Consider the following 5,974-nt stretch of genomic DNA (forward strand, 5'->3'; position numbering starts at 1 on the left):
TATTTTTTTAAATGTAAGTAAAATGAAATTAATAAAATAAAATAAAATAAAATAAAATAAAATAAAATAAAATAAAATAAAATAAAATAAGATAAAATAAAATAAAATAAAATAAAATAAAATGCCTTAATTAATTGGTCAATTGGTAAGTTTTAGCTAGTTAATTAAATATAAATATTTCTCAGCAATGATTTCGGGATTAGGAGTTATAATTATGAATTGAAATATTTAATAATTTAATAATTCCAAGTTATTTCGTGTTGCCCTTAATGAAAGAACAGCACAGTGGATACTCCTGACCGGCTTTGCACAGCTCAATGCTTCTGTTTCTGAAAGTAAAACATGAGCAGAGCATATATAAAAAAAATAACCATGGCAACATAATGCAAAGGTAACAAGGTCTCATGAACCTACTGCTCCATTGTGCCTCTCTCTACAGGCTGCATTTCCAATGAGACTTTGGCCAATTTTTCCACAACAGGAAGTGACCATGGCTTTCTGCAGCATGGTGCGAGAGCTGAGGCTGGTTAATGGAGGTCTGCATGTAGACAAACTGCCATCTAATTAAACTGCCTTAATATGTATATTACACCCATTATGGATGCTGCCTTCAAGTCCAACTATGTGCATTAAGTACCATTAAACTATAATTGACTGCTTTTGTTAGACAGTGATTGGTGAATAAAGTAAACAAATAAATTATGGTTCTAGGCTTTTTCCAGAACAGAAATTAAGAACGCTATGGGTCCATTTTAAGTGGTAAGTGATTTGATTATGCCAATTCATGCGAATAGTAATTTGCCGCACAGTAATATTGTTTCATTTGTTTACAAACATGTTTCTAATCAGCAATCTACTAACGACATTAAATTTGGAACTGACATATTAATGCTCACTGTAAGTAAACACAATGTGTACCATTTCGCACGTAGTGTTTGAAATAGATGAAGCCTGCACAGTCTTGCAGAGCTAAACTAAAATTGCAGGACATTGCACCTGTGAATTGCACAAGCGAACGTGTGACATCATGCGAACCGTGTGATAACGAGAAAAAATGAAATATATAGGAAAAAATTTGAGGCGCATATGTTACTTGAGGGAAAATTAACATGCAGAGCTCACATATGGAAATCCTCTATATGTGAAACATGTGAAATTACATGTAAAGAAATCACAGAATTATTCACAGGTAAGGTAATGTGACTGTACGGAACTGTATAATGTGTATTTTTTTCTGTGTCAGAGAGAGAGAGAGAGAGGGAGAGAGAGAGAGAGAGAGAGAGAGAGAGAGGGAGAGAGAGACAGAGAAAGAGAGAAAGAGAGAGAGAGAGATATCCCTGCAGTAGTTAGAGCTCAGAGTTCTACTTTGCTTCCTTCATTCTAATATGTGTGTGTGTGTGTGTGTGTTTTTGTGTGTTTTACAATTTCTTCAAGACCGCAGGTGATGACAGACTTCATAACCATGTAGAGACATTGCATCTGGATGCGTTCACAGATTACAAGGATTCTGATGAAACCGGCCACTGCTCATGATACAATTGACAGCTTGTGTGTGTGTGTGTGTGTGTGTGTGTATGATATATCTGTGTGTATGTGTGCGGTGGTCCTGTTCATATGACTGGACTTCCATATTTCAAATGCGGTCTTTTGTAATTTGCTGCAAGTTGTAACGTGTGTTGCATAATCCGCAGCTTAAAGTCAACTTCATCTGCTTGCCTGCTGGAACAGACTCTCAGCTCACAGTATGTCTCAGGCTTCCTCCAGTCAGTGTGAACAGTAAGAGTAAGAATGCACTTATCATTTCATTTCAGATAAAAAAAACACATGCATTCTAAATATTTATGTTCACTTTGATTAAAGAGGAATATTCAGTCAGTTTAACAGATTAGATGGATTAAAGGGATTGGTGCACACTCTATATGTACAGATATTATGCAGAGGAAAAGAAGCTTTAATGGAATGAAATGTGGTTTTTATTTATTTTCTTTCTTTCTTTCTTTCTTTTTTTGAAACACATTAGACAGTAATATCAATATAATTTATTGTAAACTAATTAATCAGTCAGTATTTGGAATAACCTTTTAAACTGCATAGGTACACTTTATTTATTTATTTTTTTTTAATGGTACATTTTTATGTACCTTGGAAACCTTGGAGATCCTACTATAGCATTTCTATTCTGCAGATTTTGCTTGTCCCACTTTGGTTTCTGAATGTAATACCTTTGTGTTTAACATTTTCCCCTCAAAAACAGTACAACAATTACAAACATTAATATATATATATATATATATATATATATATATATATATATATATATATATATATATATATATATATATATATATATAGTAAAAGAAAAATGTTTTTTTATAATAATACTTAATGTTTAAATTGCTGATCCTGTAACTTTAAATGTGTAATAATAATAATAGTAATAATAATAATAATAATAATTATTATTATTGTTATTATTTTATTATTATTGAAAAAAAATACAGTGTATGCTATCATACAGATATGATTATATTTATTTACTCATTATTTCATACTTACATTTCTATTCATCCATATGGAATACACTTTGATCTAAATAATCACACCAGTGCTGCAAGACATGCACCAGTATTGATCTTTCTTTTTTTTTTATTAACGTTTTTGTAATATTTCCTTTGGAGAAACTTGTCTCTATCTTCAAGGCTGTTCTGATGCTTTGTTATTTGAAGTAATACTTGGTTAAGGTTTTGAGATATTGCTGTAGTCTTCAAGAGAAGAACATACCCAGAATGCACTGTGAATGATCTGATGAACTGACTTTAACTGGTCAGTCAATATTCCTCATGGTCAACGCTGCATATCTGGGTTTTTTTTTTTTTAACTGTAGTGATTCAGTTGATAGATAATGAATAATGTTCAGTACTTTAGAATGGTGTGAAGGTGACATGTCAGTAAAGCTGTGTTTAGAACTATATAGAAAGGATCTACAAAGGACAGGCTTTTAGCAAATGACCAGCTGACCAGAAGAGAGAAGAAATTAGCTGAAGGACAGACAGAAAGAGACGCACCCATACACCAAGGTTGGAGCTCGACAGCAGTAATGATTGTAGTATGCCATCTGTAACAGAAGTGTCACCCAGTCGTTCCTCTAAAGCTGTTTGTGCAAATGAAGTGTGCTTCTATCTCTGCAAATGAACGGAGCTTCTCCTTCTGAACCGTCTGCAGGATTGCAGTGGGTCGACCCTGGCAAAGTCGTTTTGACATCTCAAATTGAACAGCGATGAAACAATCTCACAGTTGCGGATTTCAATTTGAGGCCCCGAGGGAATATTGTTTCAAGCCATTACTCCTCATCATGGCTGAAATGGCTCTCCCCATTGTGCTGTCTGCAGAAATGAGACGCCACTGTCCTTGGATTTAAGAAATGAACTGCTATTTAGGCATTCACAATGCTCTTGACACTAGACTAATCCTCCCCACTGACTCTGTTGAATATTCTCGACGGTAAACCCGGAGCACTGATGAGCCTGGTGCGTTGATTCATCTCAGGCCGAGCCAGACAGCGCAGAACTTTTTTGAATTAAAGGAGTGACGGGATCATGTGGCTTTAATCTTACCCCGTCGCGTTGGAGTGTGTGGGGAGTCACGCGTGCTGCTGTGGGAGGCCAATGATCTTGCCTCTATCCCCCGCTAGCCTTCATGCTTTGCTCCTCAATAGGAAATGATCTATCTGTGCTTATTATTCCTGTGCCCTCCGGTAGTGCAAGATGAATCATACCTGTCAATCGCGGCTCATGCGGGGGCGATCGTGTTTGTTTCTATAGATTGAGCATATGCGGCACAGCTGCCGATGCTCACCCACTTGCCTTTGCCAACCGAACAGTTGGCAGAACGTGCAGTTTATATAAAAGTGATATAAATGGCACAAAAACAGATTGGGAGTGATTTGCGTGTCAGAACAATTAAGCTAAGTAGAAGCCTCTTTATAAAGCCTCTTACAAAATACCACTGTAACAGGACATTGACTTCATTTTATGGGCTCTATATTTATCAAAGCCGTGGTTTAGAAAGGGTGAGTGTGGTAGTGGAAACTTCACACCACAGCATCTGGATATGATTATAGTGAGCGAGTAAGATCGGTGCTAATTTGCATTACTACTGTTTACAGGCTTTTAAAAAAACTTCAAAACTTGGTATGTCAAGGACATTCTTCAGTCTGGGACACACTGCTGTGTTGTTGTAGTCTCCTGACTGTGGAGAACCGGGCGTTTCAGTGGATGTAGGTCATGTTTAATATTTCAAAATGCTTGGAGATAACTCTGTAGAAGAACGCGCACCTCAGGGTCTTTGCAAGCGCAGCATCTATTCGATATCCTTCTAAATAGTATCCCTATGCTGGTGTATATCACGAGCATCCGTGTTAAATGTGCTGAAGATCCTGCTGCATTATAGCCTGGGTTTGCCAGCATAAACAGCGGGCTTGATCGAAGGCCAGCGGCCGCACCTGGATAAATACACTCTGAGAAACTGGCTTACACAGCTGTACCAGAAGCAGCACACTCCCTTAACTTGCTGTACAGATAAAACAGCAGCATATTGTACAACTCTAATAAACTAGTGTAGTTTAGAGACTTCTAGCAGACAGATCATGCTTGACATGTGTTTTTAACCCAGACAATTTGATCAAATTGCCCTATTCTGCATGTCACTGGAGTTTTGAATGATTCAATCAATTAAATTCAGACTAATTTACATGCCTGATGTAATGAATCTGCAATTGAATCATGCTTTAATAAAATCATTACTTGTAAAATGAATGCACTGTAGGTTTTTAGGATTAATGAATCGAACAAGAAACATGTATACACTGAACAACAATCTTAATTTATACATTAAGATCAAACTCCACCTTAACTAATACTTAACTTGTGCACTTAGAGCAACCCCTTAAAAATATTTTCATTTATTTTTAAACTAAATTTTTTGGAATTAGGAGATGCAACAGCCAAAGACAACTTCCTGGCAGTGTTGCCAGATTGGGTGGGTTTCCGCCCAATCGGGCTTCCTTTGGGTCACGTCTCACCGGGAAAAAATGCATTGGGCGGGTTGATAAAATCTGGGCTGGTTTTTGATGCAACTGGCGGGTTTTTATTTTTGACTATAGATATGATATTTTATTAATTTTCTATTCAAACAAACTTTACAATAAAGTGTAATATGTAATGTTGATGTTTTAATTATATGGGCCAATAAGGTTCAGGAGAGTCCTGTCCAATCAGACTTCAGACTTGATTAGCGGGTTGTTGTAATCGTTAAGCCAATACAGTTATTAACTGTTATAACTGTTTGTAATTGCATTAGTTATAACAGTATGCATTTTGGGCTGGTATGTTTTTTATTTTTTAATTGGGCGGGTTTTAAGCTGTGGTTGGGCTGGAAATCTGCAGTCCAATCTGGCAACCCTGCTTCCAAGGATTATAAGGTGTTAATATGGTTTAAATGGTGTTCATGTTAACAAATACATTGCTAAAGTAAAGAAATAAAACTCGAATCTAAGTTTTTATAGGAAAGTAATCGCTGACAGGTTTGTGTTGTGGTGTGAAGTGGAGTTACGTATATGTATTTATAATTATAATTTATATTTATAATTAAGTTACATTTAATGTTGTGGAATCTACACCAAGAAAGGCGGTTCCTGTTATCACTTATATTACTGTAGCGCAAAAAATACATGAAGAAACCGCAACTTTCCAGAAGACTTTTAAGTTTAGTTATAGGTCCATGCTAATTAGTGCATTAGAATGGTGTGTGTTAATGACAGCTAGAACAGCTTGATCAACACCTTCTGACCAGTCAGATTTAACCACAGTGCTGCGGTCTAATCTTATAAGAATATATTTTCTGGAATGCTGCTTTGCAACAGTGGCTATTGTTAAAAGCGCTGTATTTATATAAAATTGAATGCTAGTGAACTCAC

Source organism: Hemibagrus wyckioides, linkage group LG12, assembly GCF_019097595.1.
Source record: "Hemibagrus wyckioides isolate EC202008001 linkage group LG12, SWU_Hwy_1.0, whole genome shotgun sequence".
Taxonomy (NCBI): Eukaryota; Metazoa; Chordata; class Actinopteri; order Siluriformes; family Bagridae; genus Hemibagrus; species Hemibagrus wyckioides.